The sequence below is a fragment of the Cervus elaphus genome, chromosome X (genome assembly GCF_910594005.1).
Source record: "Cervus elaphus chromosome X, mCerEla1.1, whole genome shotgun sequence".
NCBI classification, from domain to species: domain Eukaryota; kingdom Metazoa; phylum Chordata; class Mammalia; order Artiodactyla; family Cervidae; genus Cervus; species Cervus elaphus.
This window is the reverse complement of record NC_057848.1, coordinates 54,754,239-54,775,006: the sequence shown is the minus strand read 5'-3', so window position 1 is coordinate 54,775,006 and position 20,768 is coordinate 54,754,239. Positions and strand designations below refer to the sequence as shown.

At 38.9% G+C, this 20,768-nt stretch overlaps 1 protein-coding gene and 1 non-coding gene across 5 annotated transcripts in view; one reads left to right on the top strand and one right to left on the bottom strand.

Annotated features, from left to right (window-relative positions):
- The window catches only part of MBNL3 (muscleblind like splicing regulator 3), a 117,363-nt gene that overhangs the window by 55,011 nt on the left and 41,584 nt on the right, over positions 1–20,768 (top strand). The gene's annotated exons all lie outside the window — the stretch shown is intronic.
- LOC122691032 lies at positions 2,836–2,938 on the bottom strand. Its single transcript, XR_006340282.1, has one exon. It is a non-coding gene; the product is annotated as a U6 spliceosomal RNA (small nuclear RNA).

The window sequence follows — 20,768 nt, the reverse complement described above, 5'->3', positions numbered from 1 at the left end:
CCCACTCCAGTATTCTTGCCTGGAGAATCCCAGGGATGGGGGAGCCTGGTGGGCTACCGTCCATGGGGTCACACAGAGTCGGACATGACTGAAGTGACTTAGCAGCAGCAGCAGCAGCAGATCTATCTCCTCTCTCATGGTAACCTTTATCACCTGCTAAAGATGGTGTCTGCTGGCTTTTCTGCTGTAAAGTGATCAGTTCTCCTTTTGTGAAAATCGATAAATATCTTCATTTATTCAACATCTCCTCAACATACCATTGATTGAAGGGTCACCCAGTATCCAAGCTGTCAAACTGTGGAAAAGTATCCATCTTAGACGTCTCTACTTACAGTCAATCAAGAAAGATAGGGAGGAGAAAATGGACCATAAGAGAGAAACAGCAGCAACTGGCCACCAGAAAGACAGAACCCTGGAGAATGGAAAGCCCAAGAAATTTTGTGATGTGCTTGTCCTTGTCACCTGCTCCTATGGGGTGGCCCCTGTGCTGGAGTCAGCGCCACCCCCACCCCCCCAGCACCTCTAACTTCTGCATTAGGAAACAGACTTTCTGCCTTTTGTTTTCATGATAAATAACATTTCCCCCCGATTTAGAAAGTTACTCATCTTTATGAAGGGAAGGGAAAATACAAAAGAAATTTTAAAAATCGTACACAAGAAGATAAAAAGAAAATGTAATAAACTGTAATGAAATGTCATCTCCAGTACCACTGCCAACATCATGCATTTCCTTTCACTCTTTCTCGAATTGTATGTATGCTGCATAAACCTTGCCTTACCTTCTGCCTTCTTATAGACCTCTCTCCCTCTCTCACTCCCACTTGCTGATCCTGCAAAGTCAACCTCTCCCTCCCTTTATCTTTCCTGTCAGCTCCAGATTTTTCCCAGAGTATCAAAAAATATCTAAATACTGCCTGATCTTCTCCCATCATAGACTTTTTAAAAATATACCAATTATCATGGTTATTTTTTTCTGATCAGAAAATAAAAGCATATGCTTTCTAGAAAACTGTAATGTAGAGACAAAAATTTTTATGAAACCTAACCTGTAATTTCATTACCCAGTGAAACCCTTCCCAAGATGGTATCTGTCCTTTCAATATTTAATAAGAGCTGTTTCTTTTTAAAAAAAAAAAAAGTTTCACTTGTTCCATGCAATGCAAAAGGCTTTTAAAACTTAGGAAGGAATGGTATTTTATAAATACACTTAAATTAAAATATATTATTTTTCAAATTCTATGAGGCCATCAGAAATAATGTTTATGAGAACCATGTAATAATAATAATAGTAATAAACTCTACCTTCTATTGACTACTATGTTCCAGAAACTTCACGTGCCAACTCTTTTCCTTAACCCTGTGTAGGCTTTCCCACTGATGGGTCAGGTTTCACCAGCTGTGTGGTCTTGGATAAGTACCCACCCTGCCTGTTCCTAAATTTCCTCCCCTGTGAAAACAATGTTCCTATTAGCACCCACCTCCTGAGTTCCTGAGCGTTCAGATGCGGTGGTGGCTCAGACGGTAAAGAATTCGCCTGCCCATGCAGTTCGATCCCTGGGTTGGGGAGGATTCCCTGGAGAACGGAATGGCTACCCACTCCAGTATTGCCTGGAGAATCCCATAGACAGAAGAGCCTGGCGGGCCACAGTCCATGGGATTGCAAAGAGTCAGACACAGCTGTGTGACTAACACCTGAGTTACTAAGCATTCAAATATGATGATCCACGTAAGGCACTTGTAATAGAACCTGGCACACCACAAGCATTCCAGACATGTCTTTTCACCAAATAAATTCCATTCTCCATTAAAGGAACCAGGGAATCCTGGGAGTAATGACTGATGCTGGACTGAGGGAGGAAAAATATGAGTGCGACATCTTGTGCTTCCAGAAAGTAAGGAAGTGCTTGGAAAAGGAAGGGGCCTGATAGCAGGACACTGGAGCCAACTTGAAGAAGCACCCAGTGAGCAAAGTGTCAAGCTCATGGAAGACGAGGAAAGACTGAGAAACTGTCAGAGATTGGAGATTAAATAAACCAGACAAATAAACACGATATGGGATCCTGGATTGGATCCTGGAGCAGAGAAAGCACATTCGAGGGAAAATTGGTGGAATTCAAATAAGGTCTCTAGTTATACTTAATAGAATTACAGTAAAGTTAATTTCCTGGTTTTGATAACTATGGTATGTATGATGGGTGTATAAGTCGTTGACATTACAGGAATCTGAGTTAAGGGTCTCCAGTGGCACTCTGTACTATTTTTGCAATTTCTGTGTAAATCTAAAATTATTTCAAAGTTAAATGTTTTAAAAAGAATTTTCTTAGTCTTGCACATGCACCTTCTGTCTTTTGGTGCTCAGAAATACAGTGGAGTATTAGTTTTTTTTTCATTTTTCTTTCTTCTTCTTTTAAACTCTGGGTGTGGTAATGAGAAAGCTCTGAAATCCATGCAATGGCTGATCCTGAAACTCACCTCAACTAGCTAGATGAGTCGGATAACTGAAATAGTTAACGAGAGCTCTCATACCCATAACAGCGCTTCACAAACCTAGCAAATCAAAAAGTGCAAATGCAGAATATTCAGTTGAGATTGTTACAATTTACAGATAGGAAACTAGAGATCCAGTGAGGGGGAGAGTCCTTTGCCCAGGGTCACATAAGCAGTAATCAAAAGAACCAGAAAACTGCAGTGTTCTTCCAGTCATTTCAGTCTTTTTTCCCATGGAGAAGAAGGTGATAAGAGAAAACATCATTTGGGATTATTGTGTTTTTTTTCTGTTTTTGACCTTTGCAGCATTCATTTAATTCTGAGGGGAAACATAGAAACACACTGCTCAAGAATATGGAACGCTTCACAAATTTTCATGTCATCCTTGTGCGGGAGCCATGGTAATCGTCTCTGTATCTTTCCAATTTTAGACTATGTGCTGTCAAAGCAAGCATTGGGCTATTGTTTTACTAAACCAAAAGCATCCAGCGCTTATGGTCAGGCTGTCCCATGTGACATTGGGATGCCCTGCTTTCGACGTTGTGTGGTTCTCCTTTACTTTTTGCTACTTTAGAAAGGGGGAAAAGTCATCTTTCCCTTTCCTAATATCCCCCTCATTTGTTGTTTCACAATATTGTGTTTAGATGAAGACTTTAAAGTTCTTTTATTTATTTCTTTGACAATCATTTTGGCTGTTAATTTTGAAAACAAGAAGGAAGAGGGGCCAGGGTGTTTTATTTTTAGAGCAAGTTCTCTAACGTAGTGATACTGTGCTTTTTTAAATCACTGAGAGTCAGAACACTGAGCTGTCTCTACTCCCTCACCCATCCTTCCCTCCAAACCCTGCACCACTGAGTTAGCTAGCCAGAATCGGGGATTGTAATGGGCTGTGGATCATGTATAGCTTCACTGCAAGAAACTCTGATGTCTGATGCCGTTATAGATATACTCATTAGTACAAAGTCCTGGCCAGCTAGGGAGGTACCTGTCACAGATCAGCTGAAAATATTGCAGTAGCAGGTCAGCCTTGTTATGGGTCAAATACAGTTTTGTAAAGGAACACAGAATCTAATCCAATGAATTTAAAATGTTGTTTTATGGAAGCATAGCTCAAGATCATTTCTCACTACCCCTTGCAGCCAAGGCTGCAGTTGGCTGCATAGTAAGAAAGGAGTTGTGATATAGCCAGGGGAGGTATTTTTCAACCACAATTTGATACCATTAAGATGGACCTTTTGTCACAGGAACCCCATTTAGTATGAGCGATCTGAAGTTTGAGCACTGTCTACTGTATGTCAACTCGTGTGTGGAAGAAGCTCTTTATATGTTAGGGACATAGATGTCTGATTTTACTTTATCATTTAATACTTCTCTCATGTCACATAGCTGTATAATCGTTACAAATACTTTTTCTCTACTTCACGTTTTTGTGAAATGTGAATCCAAGATACTTTTGTGCATCTGGAAATAGCAATTAGTTCTTCTAGGAACATGACTTTTCTCATATAACATCATTTACTCACTGCTGTTTTTGCCCTTACAGATTAGTTTTCTGATTGTAACATCCCCAAGGTTGCCTTGTTTTCCTCTGTCTCAGCCTGCCACTTGATTGTTGACCTACAGGGTTATATATTCCAGAGGAATTTTAGCTGTCTGTTCTTTCCTCATTATCTCTAAATAATCTTTTCATTTTTTTTCCTGTATTTCCTCCACTGTATAATAAGTCTTTGGTTTCTTAAATTTATGTTTTTTGTTCCTGTTCCTGTCCAATCCAGATTTGCAGCCCTGCGTAGGTTTTCAGTGTTTTTATTACTGTGCATTCAGTTATCAGCTCAGGGTCCAGTTTTACTGCTAGACGTAATGAGAAGTTTAACTCATGCTTTTTCCTATCTTTCTTGATACTGTTTTCTTAAAAGTCAGTAAACAGTTCCATTTGTTCTACAACCTTTTATTTTGTAAATAATCTCCACCATTTAGATTAACCATGTTGTTTAGAGTTCAAGTAAATGGTTTTTCCAGTATTATTCATGATGCGTTTCTATAACATGGCTTAGTGTTGTTTAGTTGCTAAGTCATGTCCACCTCTTTTGCAACCCCATAGACTGTAGCTCGCCAGGCTCCTCTGTCTGTAGAATTCTCCAGGCAAGAATACTGGAGTGGATTGCTGTTCCCTTCTCCAGGGAATCTTGCTGACCCGGGGATCAAACCCGGGTCTCCTGCATTTGCGGGCAGATTCTTTATTGTCTGAGCCACCAGGGCTGTGTCATGCCTACTCTGTTTAGTGAAGTAGATGTGACAATAGGATCCGTCAATTTTTGCAGCTGTTACTGGTTCATAAGCATGTCAATATATGCTTTCAGTTGGATTTTTTTCTATTGTAAGTGGACATTTGATTGTAGTTGAAACTCAAATTTTTATTTACACAGTGGGAATTGGTAGAAAATAGATATTAGCCTTTTGCTCCTGCCCATGTTCTTGTGGGTACACAGTAGACAGTGAAGGCAGTTTCCACACTGAAAACCATCCAGTGGCTTGAAAACATAGAGTCCACAGTGATATAACACATTTCCTTAACTAAGACAGAACCTGTGTGTTAGGCATGATTTGCCTGCTAACTAGTTAAAACTAAGGTTCTGGTTTCTGTCTTTAGCATGCAGAAATGCAAACAGAAAACCTTTTTTCTCTGTGACTTTAAACTTCACCCATCTTTTATATGTGTCTGGGTACACTGTGTAGGCAGCATTGTAGTATCGATCATCTCTTATTCCATTCCAAATACATTTTGGAGATTATATTTTTAAGATGACATTGTTTTAAGATCACACTGTCATACTGTCTTAAAATTTTTGTTCATCCTATTTATGAAAAAAAAATAGTAACCCTGAAGTAACCATTTGAGAAGTTTGAATATTTAAAAACTCTTATGTGATTTGAAAACATTTGCTAAATACCTATCCCAGAAGTTGTTTTTCTGTTGTTAATGTTTATACTTATCATAGTGAAAGTGAAGTCACTCAGTCGTGTCTGACTCTTTGCGACCCCATGGACTGAAGCCTACTAGGCTCCTCCATCCAGGGAAGTTGCCAGGCAAGAGTACTGGACTGGGTTGCCATTTCCTTCTCCAGAGGATCTTCCCAACCCAGGGATCGAACCCAGGTTTCCCGCATTGTAAGCAGACGCTTTACCGTCTGAGCCACCAGGGAAGTCCTAATACTTATCATATGCTTTGGTAAACGAACTTAAATCTTTTACCGTTTGTAAAAACATAATCTCTAGAGGGTTTTTTTTTTTTTTTGGCAATTTCCTGGTTATTTCACTTTTTCTCTTAGCCAGAAAAGCGTTCTATATGGACGCAAATTCAATTTTAACTTCCAAGCAAATGAAAAAACCTTTCTGTTAATTTTATTCTGCTAGCACTTCAACAAAGAAAGGATTTTTCCAGCTTTATTGAGATATAATTGACCTATAACATTGGGTAAGTTTAAGGTATAAAATGTGATGATTTGATACAACTATATACTGGGAAATGATTACCACAGTATGCTTAGTTAACACCTCTGTCACCTCATATAATTACTTTATTTGTAGAACATTTCAAGACTTACTCTCTCAGCAACTATCAAGTATATAATACAGTTTTGTTCACTATTGGCTTCCCTGGTGGCTCAGATGGTAAAGAATCTGCCTACAATTCAGGAGACCTGGGTTTGATCCCTGGGTTGGGAAGATCTCCTCAGGAGGAAATGGCAACTCACTCCAGTATTTTTGCCTGGAGAATCCCATGGTCAGAGGAGCCTGGCGGACTATAGTCCATGGGGTCACAAAAGAGTCAGACATGACTGAGCGACTAACACTCTCTCTGTTCACTATAGTCATGATGCTGTACATTATTTCCACGGAACATATTCATCTTATAACTGGAAGTTTGTACCCTTAGATCATATCTTCCTATTTTCCCCACTCCCCTGTCCCTGGTAACCTTCCTTCTACTCTATTTCTATGGGTTTGGCTTTTTTCAGATTCCTCATGTCAATGAAATTATACAGTATTTGTCTTTCTGTGTCTAGTTGTCAAGGTACATGCATGTTGCCAAAAAAGGATTTCCTTCTTTATCATGGCTGAATAATATTCCATTGTATATGGTTTGGAATATTGTCTTGTCTTTCAAAGATGCCTTAGAGGTAGTCTTCATAAACACCTCTTTCTTCAGTGAACCACAGATGTAACCATGGAAATCTTTTATGTGAAGCATGGTATCAGCAATGGAATAAACATAGAAAATGCTGCCTTATAATAACAGCTCTGAAAAGGACTCCTTGTGTGGCCTTGAGCAAGTCATGAGAATCCTACTACCTCTGTTTCTCTTCATCCAAGAGCATGGAGTAGCACTCAATTTGCAGGATTATTGATTATGGTTTACTATAAGGATTTTAAATGTTAGGGATCATTTGATGCTGAAAGTCCTGTTAAATCCATTAAGAGTTCTATATACACCCAATTCCTCAAAGAAATTATTCACTCAGCAAATATTTATTAAAACCTACTTGTTAGGCAAGGACTGCACTGAATACAAAGTTGTGGAAGATGTGGTCCCTGCCTGACTTCCTAGTAGGAAGCTGCTTGTGTTATGTGCCATAAGCCAGGTACAAACTAATCATGAAAAGAATCCAAGGGGGGAGGCGGGGGGCTGGAATTACACCCAGCTATGGTGGTTAAAGAAATAGTCATAAAAGTGGTACCATGTGAGATATTCTTGGAAGGAGGGATAGGAAGAGATTCCAGGCAGAAAGGATAACCTCAGCAAAGATGGAGGAAAAACTGTAGCATGGCTTTGGGGAGTTGAGTGTTAAGTCAACCTCTGAAGTGTAGATCTTATGTTGGCAGAGGAGTAGCCTTAAAAGGAAGTGAGGAGTTTGAACTTGATTTTGTAGCTCTGAGGAATCTGACAATTTTTAAGTAGAGAAATGGCATCATCAGCCTATGTAAGATGAGTGGATAGAGCCAAAGAGACTGGCAACAGGGGAACCACTTAGAAAGCTCCTATTGAAGCTTAGAAAGCTTCATATTGATGAAATGAAATGATAAGAACTTGAATTAGCGAGAAGGAAAAGTCACTGATGGGTTTGAGATGTTGTTCAATCAACATGGTTAAGTAAGAGTGGGGTGAAATTTTACTTCTGCCTACTGCTGTTGTGTTCACCTCAATGTCCAATTTCATCACATTTGAAATGAAGATGTCTCAGACTTTTTTGGGGGGTTTCACATTAGATGATGTCATTTACCACCACCGCTTTTGTGCCTAGCACACATAGTACATACATATTAGGAGCTTCAAAAGTGTTCATTGAATGAAACATTCCCACTTTGTTGCATCAGTTTGACAGAGGAAGAAGCAATATGGGCTTCCCTGCAAGGTGCCAAGTCATCTCTCCACGTGTGTCTATACTTCTGCTCCCAGTTCAGTTTTTACCTGAATATGAATGAAAATTGTGTACACCCATGTGTCAACATTGCTCCCTCAGCCACATTTTAACCTAGATTTGATGGCCTCCAGATTGCTGATTTTTGTGAATTTCTGTCCCTTAGCATTATAGAAATGTTCCTTGGCCAAGCACCTTGGATGCTCTCCAAATGTTGCATTTTGAGTGTTTTTACCCTCTATGTGGATTTTTTTAAAAAATTGCTGAGTGGCCACTGTAACATATTGGGTTTCCCTGGTGGCTTAGACAGTAAAGAAGCTGCCTGTAGTGCAGGAGACCTGGGTTCGATCCCTGGGTCGGGAAGATCCCCTGGAGAAGGAAATGGCAACACACTCCAGTATTCTTGCCTGGAGAATCCCATGGGCAGAGGAGCCTGGCGGGTTACAGTCCATGGGGTTGCAAAGAGTTGGACACGGTTGAGCAACTAAGCACTGTAACATATTAATATCTTAAAGTAATTAGTGTGATAAGCTAGTAATATTCAAGCATCATTTTTTGCCTTTAAATGTTTGAAATTTAATTTCACAGTAAATGACTAGCTTGCAAGTAAAGGCATTCTTGGAAACACAATTAGCGCTAATAAGGTCATTCTGAGTCAAGTACAAGGTCAAAATCTGCAGAAAAGTGTTTTGTGTAAAAGGTAACTGCCTATTCCAATAAAACTATATATTTAAACTTTAATCAATAACAACTGTTCCGAATGTACAGTGATCTTTCAAAAGTCCAAAGAGTTTGAGCATGGAAAGGCAAAGAAAAATTCTTAGAGAGCCCATGCACTGACATTCTAAAATAAATGTACCTAGCAGTCTGCTTTTTCAAAGAAATGGGGAAATAATAAGAAATGTGAAAGTAATTTCGAGATGGAATTTCAAAAAGGGATTTCTAGGCTTGTGCACTGAACCTTGGTATTTGTATGGTCAGTTCAATCTCTTATACCATCTCCATCTTCATCTCCATTTCACATAGTGATTTCAGTGTTTCAGGGCAGACATCCTGAGGCCTTGGGTGAATCAACACATGATTCAGTTAGGCAACTGACTCTAGTTCAAAAATAAGAAAAGTACCTGGGACATTATTAGAAAAATGTTTCAACAAAGAAGAAAACTTAAGATGGTTTTAAGTATTTAGCAGCATTCAGCTGATGTCGTTAATAGTTTATAATAATGTTCATAATTGTAACTCGCATATTTGGATAAGCAGCTGACAGCTAAGATGAAGCCAAGACTCTCTTTCACTCTTCCCAACTTCTAAAGGTGTCACTGTGGTGGCACATGACATTTACTCTATCTCTGAAATATTCATGATAAAATTTAATCATCACATTTCACTGTTCCTCCCCCAAATCACCTATTCTCCCACTAGAGAAACACATAAGAAAAAAAAAAAATAACATTACTTCCTAGCCAGAGATTGTAGAGAAAAAAGAGAGAAAGAAATTTGGAGACATCTATCTATCACTTCCCTGGTGGCTCAGATGGTAAAGCGTCTGCCTGCAATGCTTGAGACCTGGGTTTGATCCCTGGGTCAGGAAGATACCCTGGAGAAGGAAATGGCAACCCACTCCAGTACTCTTGCCTGGAAAATTTCCATGGACTGAGGAGCCTGGTAGGCTAGGGGGTCACAAAGAGTCGGACATGACTGAGCGACTTTACTTTCTTCTTTTCTTTCATTACTTTCATCTATTGAGAGAGGCTTTTCATTCTGAAATACTTCAGCTCCAATAATAATGTATTTGAAACAAAACCAGAATGAAAGTGTAATGAATAACATGCTAATGAAAGAGGGGGTGATAGAGAAAGGGAGACTTCCCCAGAGAGAGAATTATTTGTGCCATTTTTATCACAGATTATAAACTCTATTATCAACTCCTTGGCTTTCCTTGAAGCAAAAATGAAGAACTCTGATTAATTACGGCTCAGAGACATCTCGTTCTCCCCATCAGATTTCTCCTCCTCCTCAATAGCGTCTCTAGACCCCTATTTTAGCCACCTTTGATTTCTATCCCATATTGTCAAGTGCTAGAGCCCCTCTCAGCAACAGTCCCAGGCCCCTGCAATTGCAGGAGAGATAAGATATATAAACTCCTTGTAGGCAGGTTCCCTGCCTTACTCTTCGTGTCTTCCATAGTATCCAGCAGTCTTTTCACAGAGAGGTGCTTATTAACCAGTGTACTTTCTTTTATCGAGCAATAAGAACAATGCAGTTCAATACATTTTCCTCTTTACAGTAGTTATCAGAAAGCTCAGAGCTACATTTAGGGCCCAGCTGAAGCGATTAACCTTATCTAGCTTTTTGAAGTTTTTGATGTAATTGCCACCACCTTCCCCATTATATCACTCTGATTCTTTAGGCCCATGATAATGGTGTTTTTGGAAATGTGTCCTTCTTATAAGTTATTTCCAAGCCTTTTGGGGAGAATGTAGTTGTGTAACTAGTGAGAGGGCAAGGGAAGAGGTTAATTCTATTTCCGAATTTCTTGTTTGTAGCTTATTAAGCTGTTTGAGTGTTTTTTTTTTTATTTTTGACATGTCAATGTATTACAAGCATTCAGTTCAGTTCAGTTCAGTTCAGTTCAGTCGCTCAGTTGTGTCCGACTCTTTGCGACCCCATGAATCGCAGCACGCCAGGCCTCCCTGTCCATCACCAACTCGCGGAGTTTACTCAAGCTCATGCCCATAGAGTCAGTGATGCCATCCAGCCATCTCATCCTCTGTCGTCCCCTTCTCCTCCTGCCCCCAAGCCCTCCAAGCATCAGGGTCTTTTCCAATGAATCAACTCTTCACATGAGGTGGCCAAAGTACTGGAGTTTCAGTTTCAGCATCAGTCCTTCCAATGAACACCCAGGACTGATCTCCTTTAGGATGGACTGGTTGGATCTCCTTGCAGTCCAAGGGACTCTCAAGAGTCTTCTCCAACACCACAGTTCAAAAGCATCAATTCTTCAGTGCTCAGCTTTCTTCACAGTCCAACTCTCACATCCATACATGACAACTGGAAAACCATAGCCTTGACTAGACAGACCTTTGTTGGCAAAGTAATGTCTCTGCTTTTTAATATGCTGTCTAGGTTGGTCATAACTTTCCTTCCAAGGAGTAAGCGTCTTTTAATTTCATGGCTGCAGTCACCATCTGCAGTGATTTTGGAGCCCCAAAAAATAAAGTCTGACACTGTTTCCACTGTCTCCCCATCTATTTACCATGAGGTGATGCAAGCATTACGGTATTGCAAACTGGGGGCTTCAGTTTAAATAAGCTGCCAGTGATACTCAGAAGTAAACTGCGTGAGGCTGAGACTACTCTTAATCAGAAGGGAAAGAATAGTGAATACTTGGAACTCCTTAGCAAGGTATTTATTTTCTTCACAATGAAAAGAAGAGCGTGTCCTCTGGGATGTCCGTTTCCTTACTGAATCACTGCAGGGTACAACAGATGAACTCTGGTGCTTGCGTTGAGGTTTGGGAGTCTATCAATACTTCACCTTTTGGTTATCCATGTTGAAATGGTGCGGTCAACATTGGGTTGTTTGCTTGTTTGATGTGAAAAGTATTTCCTTCCCTTGAGCTTATCTTTTTTTTTCCAAATACTTTTTCTAGGAGTGAAGAAAAGAGGTAGTGTTTTCATATGAGTATGGTTTCTGCAGTGTAGTAAAAGTATTATTTTATTGGAGAGCCAAGGAAAATTTACTAGAAAATCTTCTATCTGCTTAAATTTGGGTACCTAGCAAACATTTCAAAAGCACACCCTGGGGAGATTTGTAGAGCTAATGTAGGCAATGTAGTGCAGAGCTCTTATATACTTATCTCCATAGCTAATTGCACTACGTTTGTAAACAGAAAATGAATGTGTTATTAGTACAATAGAATTTTGAGAAATCCAATCCTTGTTTTTGCATGACCTGGACTGGCCTTCTTTTATGCGACTGCTAGCATCATTACTGAGGTCAGAGATGTGGAATTAAGATATCAAAAGCCCTTTGATAATGACCTTTTAGAAACTGAATTATCAGCGACATAAGAAAATGCTCAGTAAATGACTCAATATATTGTTGGATAAGACAGCTGTGTTCCCAGTGTTGGGAGAGTGTTGTTGGCTGACTGGCAGCACCAGTTTCACCTGGGAACTTGGTGAAAAGTGGGCTTGGTAGAAATGTAAATTCTTGGGCCCCACCCAGAACTGCTGAATCACAAACTTTGAAGGTGAATCTGACAGTCTGTTTTAAAAGGCCCTCCTGGATACTCAAGTTTGAGGACCATTGGTTTTAGAGAAACCAGTGGTTCAGTTGGTAAAGAATCTGCCTGTAATGCCATAGACCTGGGTTCGATCCCTGGGTCAGGAAGATCCCCTGGAGAAGGAAATGACAACCCACTCCAGTATTCTTACCTGGAGAATTCCATGGACAGGGGAGCTGGGCAGGCTACAGCCCATGGGATTGCAAAAAGTAGGACACGACTGTGTGACTAGCTTTCACTTTCACTGTCTAACAATCCAGGAGAGTATCAACTAAGAATAATGTATCTCAGTTTCAGAATTCTCAGCACTTATTCCTTCAATGCTTTTTCTTTTTTTCCACTTTTTTTTCAAATGGCCTCATCCTTGGCTTATTGTTTATATTCAGATCTGGTGGAAAGAAAATGACATATGTTCTTGGAAGACATATATCTTTGGGAAAGTTATATTATTCTCCCCAGGGAGCACCACAATGCTTATTAGCTGAGATAAGACATACTGCATGAGACGTACTGCACGAAAGAGCAGTTTACTTTTGTTGCTGTTCAGTCGCTCAGTTGTGTCCGACTCTGTTACACTCAGCATTTCTCAAAAAATATTTCACCACAGAACCCTCTTTTTGTGGAGCACATGGAAACTTTCCGTGGAACATCTCATCACAGGTAGTTGGGCAAGAATAACATTGGTATGTAAATGTATGAAACTGAAAAGAAAAAGATTCTTTTAATCATTTGTCTATTGTAACCCTTTGGAAGGATTAGTGACTTTTTTATACTCCAAAAGCTGTAATGTAGGTGTTGCTAGCTGCCACAGTAGACTTTCAAAATTTTATATGCAGCAAGTGTGGGGACAAAAAGGGTCTAGATTTGTATATGGTATACATAATATGCATTTGTATATAATATTTATTGTTCTTTATAATAGAAATATATTCAATATAGTATTCAGTATAATGAGAATATTCAATAAATGAATAAATATGTTCAAATGTGTTTCACATTTATGTGAGTTGCTCTTGGCTTCTAAGCAGTTGGCCTATTGAGAAGAAAAACAAGAAAAATGAAAAACTAGTTCAAATATTTAGAAACAGTTTTATAACGAGATTCATTGTTATTATTTTACCAACTTAGATGAATCATATTCAAAATCCCTTTGTGATAATTAAGTGTTAGTATTTTAAGCACCATTAATATCTTTTATAGCCTATTATTCGTTTTGCTTTATCCTCCTAACTTTCTAGGAAAAAATGACTTGCCTGATTTCTTTTTATTATTTTAATATGTGTTATAAATAAAATATAGATGGCTCCAATGGCTCAGTGGCAAAGAATCTGCCTGCAATGCAGGAGCCACGGAAGACATGGGTTCAACCCCTGGGTCAGGAAGATCCCCTGGAAGAGGAAATGGCAACCCACTCCAGTATTCTTGCCTGGAGAATCGTCATGGACAGAGGAGCCTTGTGGACGACAGTCCATGGGGTCGCCAAGAGTCGGACACGACTGAAGCAACTTAGCAAAACGAAGTCGCTCAGTCGTGTCTGACTCTTAGCGACCCCTTGGACTGCAGCCTACCAGGCTCCTCTGTCCATGGGATTTTCCAGTCAAGAGTACTGGAGTGGGGTGCCATTGCATAAATAAAATATAAAAGTTAAGTCACTAAGTCGTGTCCGACTCTTGAGGCCCCATGGACTGTAGCCGGCCAGGCTCCTCTGTCCATGGGATTCTCCAGGCAAGAATACTGGAGTGGGTTGCCATTTTCTTCTCCAGGGGATCTTCCCCACCCAGGAATCAAACCCGGGTCTCCTGCATTGCAGGCAGATTCTTTACCGACTGAGCTGTAAGGGAAGCCCTAGTACCAACCAAAAACAGTGACATTCCAAACTTTTTCATGTGATAGAAATTACTTTGAATGTTTTATTCACTATAATTCTATAGTGAATTTGTGTTATGTGAGATCCCAAAGTAAGAAGCTTGTAATAGTAGAAAAGTGCCTCTTGACTAGATAAACTTGTCTTCTAAGTAGGCACTGGCTTATTGCCAGTTGTAAAGGGAGCAATAATTCCTTTCTCTTTTCAGTTATTTCCAAGGATAAGATTAAAGCCTGGATCTGCTTCTTTACCCTCTGCTCTTCACCTACCATTACCAGTGAGCTGGGGGACAGCAACTACAGAACAGTCTCCAGTTCTAAGAGGAGAAATGTCCTTGGTTTTTTAACACTAAATATAAATTCCCTCCCTAGGCACATGACAAGTTGTATTACAAAATCAAGGATTCATCATATAATGATGCATTATCTTTTGTGGGGAAGTAAAATGGTAAAACAGTTTGTAATCTATCAAATTTGAAAAAATTCACAGCAACAATTTTAGCTCTGTTGTAATGAACTATTGAAGAAAATAAATATAATCTTTTTTTTTTACTGATTTGACATCCAAAGCATACTAAACTTCACTTTTTCCCTTTGTTCTTTCAAAGTAGTTATGAAGTGTGTAGGAGCAGAAATTATTCCTAGAAAAACTAATTAACAGATTTAGAAAATAATTTAGTTGTGATCTAAAGGTAATTAGAATCCAGGACACTTAAATCCCAGTTTAGCCCTCTTCCTAATAAAATACTATATTCATACTTAGTAAAATACTACATTCATATTAAAAATTTAGGTTTATTCCTGCTTTGTCTTGGAATAAATGCATTAGAAGTCAGAATGTGAACTGCCGGTGACCTGATTCCAAACAGTAGATTCATTTCACCATTGGTTTTATTTATCATGATTATTTTCCCCGTCAAATTGTCTTTGAAAGTATAAATACCCTATTGGACTCTACATGTTCAATTGTGTAGTCACTTATTATAAGATCTAGATTCCCTACTATATGTATCATCAGCAAATATCTAGAACATTTTGACTTTTAAAAGCTGTGGAAAAACCTTTAGCTTCCAACTAATAAAAATAAATGAAAAAAAAAGCTGTGGAAAAACCTAAATGATAAGTTAGATTGAATAGAATTGATATGTTCACATCATATTTATATGTTTACCTGATGCATCCCCATGTTAATTTGCATTTGAAGTCTTCAGTCTTATTTTGTGAATAATGTTTACTTAACCAAAAATAAATTAACCATATAGAAAAGAAAATGAACATAACTCTTGCTAACAGGCAGAGTGGAAGTACTGAAAACATCAAATCCTAGTTCCCAGGTTCACATATCATCACCCCATGTAGCACCATCTCGAAGTTTATACTTTCTCTGGTCATTAAAGTCAAGTCCCCATTAAAACTGAGCCTTTGGTGGCATGTCTTTTGTGGGGTGTGTGTGAATTCCTATCTGTCTGTGTTCTTTGTGGAATGAAATGCTTCAGAAGAACACTTCGTACTTCTTTGCAATAAATTGAATCTTCTGTCATTGTTTGGGATTTTCTCTGCTTTGTCACAGTGTTGAACCTACAGCACTCAGCACTCCTGTATAGTCTGAGTAAACCTGCTTCTAAATGGCTCTGCCGTGTTTTTGTTTTTATTTTTATTTTATTTTTATTTTTTCATTTATTTTTATTAGTTGGAGGCTGATTACTTTACAGTATTGTAGTGGTTTTTGCCATACACTGACATGAATCAGCCATGGATTTACATGTGTTCCCCATCCCGATCCTCCCTTCCACCTCCCTCTGCATCCCATCCCTCTGGGTCTTCCCAGTGCCCCAGCCCTGAGCACTTGTCTCATGCATCCAACCTGGGCTGGTGATCTGTTTCATACTTGATAATATACATGTTTCAATGCTGTTCTCTCGTGTTTTTGTTTTTAATTCTTCTTTTAGGGTGGCAGTAATAATAGTCCCCAAAGGCACACAAACAGATCTTTCACCGAGCCCCACTTCTATCCATTCTCTATGTCCATAGGGTTTTCAGGTTACTTTTGTTACTGTTACTTTTGTCAGGCCATGGTCATTTTGTGCTTAAGTTTTCATAACCCAGCTCCTGATTCCAGGACACTGCTTCTTCCAGATCAACTGGCAACATTCCTATTGTGCATTTACTAAAAAGCTGTGCTAAGAGATGAGATATCTGTACTAATTGTTCTGCTTTGGCTAGGAGAAAAGACTTAATAATGCGTTTAAAGCAGTTTGAACAGTGCCCAGCACATGGTAAGTACACAATAAAGTTATTCTGGTGGATGCGGTGTAAAAAAACACTGGACATTCAGTTACCTTGTCTTATTCATTCTCAAGTCATCCAAGATCTCCAGGCACTTAACAAAACAGGCCAGTTGGCATACATTTACCTATTGAATAGTTTCTGGACATAGCTAACAGCCAGTTGGTATGTAATCTTTATTATAATCTTAGAGGGGAAAATAGTGACCCAAACATTGGAAATATTTGAACAAGCTCATTCTTCAGTTTAGCACACCTAGCTGATGTGACACGTTAGTGTACTTGTTCAAATTCCAGCTCTTTTTTTTTTCTTTTTTTTTCCATTTATTTTTATTAGTTGGAGGCTAATTACTTTACAATATTGTAGTGGTTTTTGCCATACACTGACATGAATCAGCCATGGATTTACATGTATTTCCCATCCCGATCCCCCCTCCCACCGCCCTCCCCACCCGATCCCTCTGGGTCTTCCCAGCTCTGCTACCTTAGTTCTGTTACCTTGTGCGTGTTCCTCCACCTCCCTGTGCCTCAGTTCTTCAGTAGAGCACTGACTTCCTAGGGTTATATTGTGAAGATTACATGAGGTAATGCACATGAAGCACTTTGAACAGTGTCTGATATATGGTAAATATACTACAAAGTCAGCTGTTATTCAAGTGGACATGGTGTGAAAAAGATGCAAACCCAAACAGCGTTCAATAAAGCCCGCAAATGAGTTGTGCTATTATGACTACTTTCATGAAATTAATAGAAAACATAATTTTATAAGGGCCCCAACCTGGTCTCTAAATGTATGTCAATAATCATCACATGCCAAGGAACATGAGCTAAACCTGTAGATACCATTACTCTGTAGCCCACTCATAAAAGGTCAGAATTAGTTCACATCTGAAGGGTCATTTGACCTTATATGTTGGAGTCTAGTATATAAAATGAATGTAAAACATAAAACAACGTTAAATGCTCCAGTTATCTTCAGGAGAAAAATAAGTGTAAAATATTAGCACACTGATATATTTTTTTTACATGGCCTAGTTTATTTCGTTGTATCACTTGATCAAATATTCTTCTAGAATGAAATCTGGTTTACCTTGTATAAGAGACACATAAACTGGACTCTTTCTTTTTTGGCAAGACACGTTTTCTAATTTCATTTTGATTTTCAGGAAAGGCACAATGAAGCTAGAGTAGATTATATTTTTCCCTCACCAGAATAAGGATTCTGCTAATTAAAAGGCAGTGACTAGACCTCAGAAACCTTGTTGTGCTCTAGACGGTTTATGTTTTTAAGAAACACTGCATCCTTAGAAGCGTTCCGTTCTCCCCATAATTCTTGTTCTAACTGCTTAAACTGACTTGTAGAGTACAATTAATAGATTTTTTAAAACTAATTAACTTTCGCTGTCCTTTGCTTCACTTTGTTTTAGATGTGGAGATAGGCATTCTCTGGCAGAGGTCTTATTTCAACTTCTCTGTAAAGCTATGAGACTTTTATGGTTGAGGGATTGATTTATTTTAAAACATAAAACTTCCACTTATCATTTAATCTTCTTTAAACAAGCCCATTTCTAGTTACATTGTTTGCGGATGGCCTTGTTTAGTTCTTTAAATACCAGGAACAGTTTCATCATCATCAAATATTAACTGCTCACTGAAAGCAGAAGGTGAGTTTAACAAGATTGCCATATTTACGAAGTGAAACTGAGAGAAGATCATTATAAAACATTTCTTTTAAAAAAGTAGTTTCAGTAGTTTCATCGAGAACTTTTCTAATTCTGTTCACATCTCTGAAATACATTTTGGATGAAACAGTATATTTGGTAGATATTCAGGCCAGGCAGAATAGATCTTTTTTTTTTTTAAAGAGAAGGAATTTATATCAATAAATTGCTTGTTTTTATGTCAGAACAAAAACAGCAACTTGGCCTAATAAAGAATCACTTGGCCCAAAAAAAGCCACTTTATTTAAGTACACACTGCATTTGGAATTTGGAGCTTTCTTTGGAGATTGTCTGATACTCTTAAATGCCTACAGTTTTAATAACAAGTTAATGTAAAGGGACATTCCAGCAGGACTTTTGGTGATAAAAATATATTATCATTAACAAAATGTAGGCTTCATCCAAGCCTCAAAGTATTCTCATGGCAGTCCATGTCACCAAGTAAACCTTTCTGCTTGGAAGCTTCATATTTGGTACTAATTAGGTAGTTGGGTAGGAGCGTGTGAAAAATGCTTATTTTAAAGTGCATACATTTGGCTCTATTTGTTGTTTGAAATATTTCTACTTATGAAAGACCCTGTAAACAGCCATTTAGTATGCTTTTAAATTTCTTTGTCTGAAAGAAAACTTACGTTTAGGGGGAAACAAAACAGCAGAGAGGGGGACTGATTTTCATCTCTGTGCCTCTAATTTCAAAAATACAGAGGTAAATCAATAACTATATTTGTCCTTTATATAACCTCTAGGTGGAGGGGTGGTGGCTGGCTCTAGAGATGTAATTATTTAATTTATTCTCAGCAGCATACTGAGCTCTACGAAGATAAATTGTTTAAATCTAAACAATAATCGGCACCTTTCTCACCTTTTACTCCCCTTCAGTTTGCAAGATACTTGTCTACATTTAATTCTTCTTTGAAACTTTCTTTTTACTTCGAGACAGGAAATTTAATTTTGCCAAGTGGAAACCGCAAGGTTTAAGTTTAGTGCACAACTAAGACCCTTAGGAATTGAAGGGATTGCCAAATACCTTCTTACTTCCCAAGCTTTAGTGCCGTTAGAACTCACTAGAGACCCTTAAGTCATGGAAAACCTAAGGTAACTGGCATGGTTTCAAGGGTTAGGAGTCACAGCGAAGGAAAGCCAGTTAGACAGAGAAGGCTTGAAGTTGTGATTTCCAAAGTTGCCTGAGTGAAGCATTCAAACAAAAGAAGAAGGCACAGCAGCCATTTGGAAAGCTCGGGCAGAACTTACAACTTTGGCCAGGGGTGCTGGGAAGCTGGCTGTGGGATCTCTGTAGCCGTCACAGGAAAATCTCCATCTTGTTAGCTGGGTGGAGATCAAGCATGGACAGAAATGTTCAATGTCATTTTAACGGGCCATCCAGTTCCTTGGAGTTCACCGTATGCCATGGGGCTTGCTTTGAGCTTTGAAAGGAGGGAGTTGAATTAAATTAGTATTTTCATAAGGATTCTCTAATGAGATTTGTTACAGGGTATCTTATGAGAAAAGAAAAAAAACAAATGAGGGAATGGTTTCTGCGACTGAGCTGTGTTTCTTCGTTAAAAACTGGCCGATTTCTTTCTTTCGGACATGTGAGAGGGAACCTTTGCTCTGCTCTGGTGGACTGTTCATCTCCAAGAGGGGAACGGAGTGTGCCTTTCCTTACAAGTATTTCACCAGGAAGCTCAGTTTCTAAGGCTCCTCTCTTAGGAATATTACACAGACTGATTTCTAAGAGCCTTTCCAGCTTTACCATTTAATGTTTTTACGACATGTTGTCTATAAACATTGAAGCTTCCCCAGTGAAGTACAATCTCCTTCTCTCTGATCTTACTAATTCTGACTCTTTGATAATCTCAACAAAAGAGCCTGAAATCTTAATAAAAAAAATTCAGAACTATGTCTTGTAACTGATTCCTGAATGTTCACCACTGCCACTTTTGTATTATATCTGGTCTGTCATGTGGGGCTGTTATGAATCGCCATTTTTCCTGAATATATTATTTTGTTCGTTAGAATTAACCATGCTCCTCTGTATCAGCCTCTGTTTTAATATGAGTAATCTAGGCTTGACTGTAAAAGACATCTATGCAAATAATGGCTATTCATGCCATTTTTTGCATGTTGTGAATATGTATCTGCGTCCATCTTATGTGTGCTTGGAGAAACATGATGCTTAAGCAGATGTTTTCCTGGGCTTCACTGGATGACTTTTGCTTGAATTTGAGTATGCCACCGACAGGACTGAAGAAATGAAAGTTAATCTGCTCTCCTCTCCCTCCCCCTGCTTAAAAAAAAAAAAAAGCAACAACTTTAAAACATAAAAGCCTCGTCTTCCTGTAATAATTCACATGTTCAAGAAAATTTATATAGACTTAAATAAAGAGTCAGGAGATCGGCACAGTGGTCACTCACCACGCCCTCCCCCCATCCTAGTCTAAAGGAGGAGCTCTGGCAGGCAGGCATCAAAGTCATTTGAATACACAGTTGTTGCGCCACAGTGGTTGGGAAAGTGGAGTGGCTGGCTGGGTAGGGAGCCGTGTGAAGCTTTTGGTGGGAGGAGCCAGGGAGTAAAAAATTGCTTTCTCCAACAGTCAACTTCCTTAAATTCCTTGCAGCTGGTCAGGTAAGCTGGGACTGAGAGGGCCTTCTGCTTTGCTCTGGGGGAGCTGAAGGCCTAGTAGACCCTGGGCTGTTTCCAATG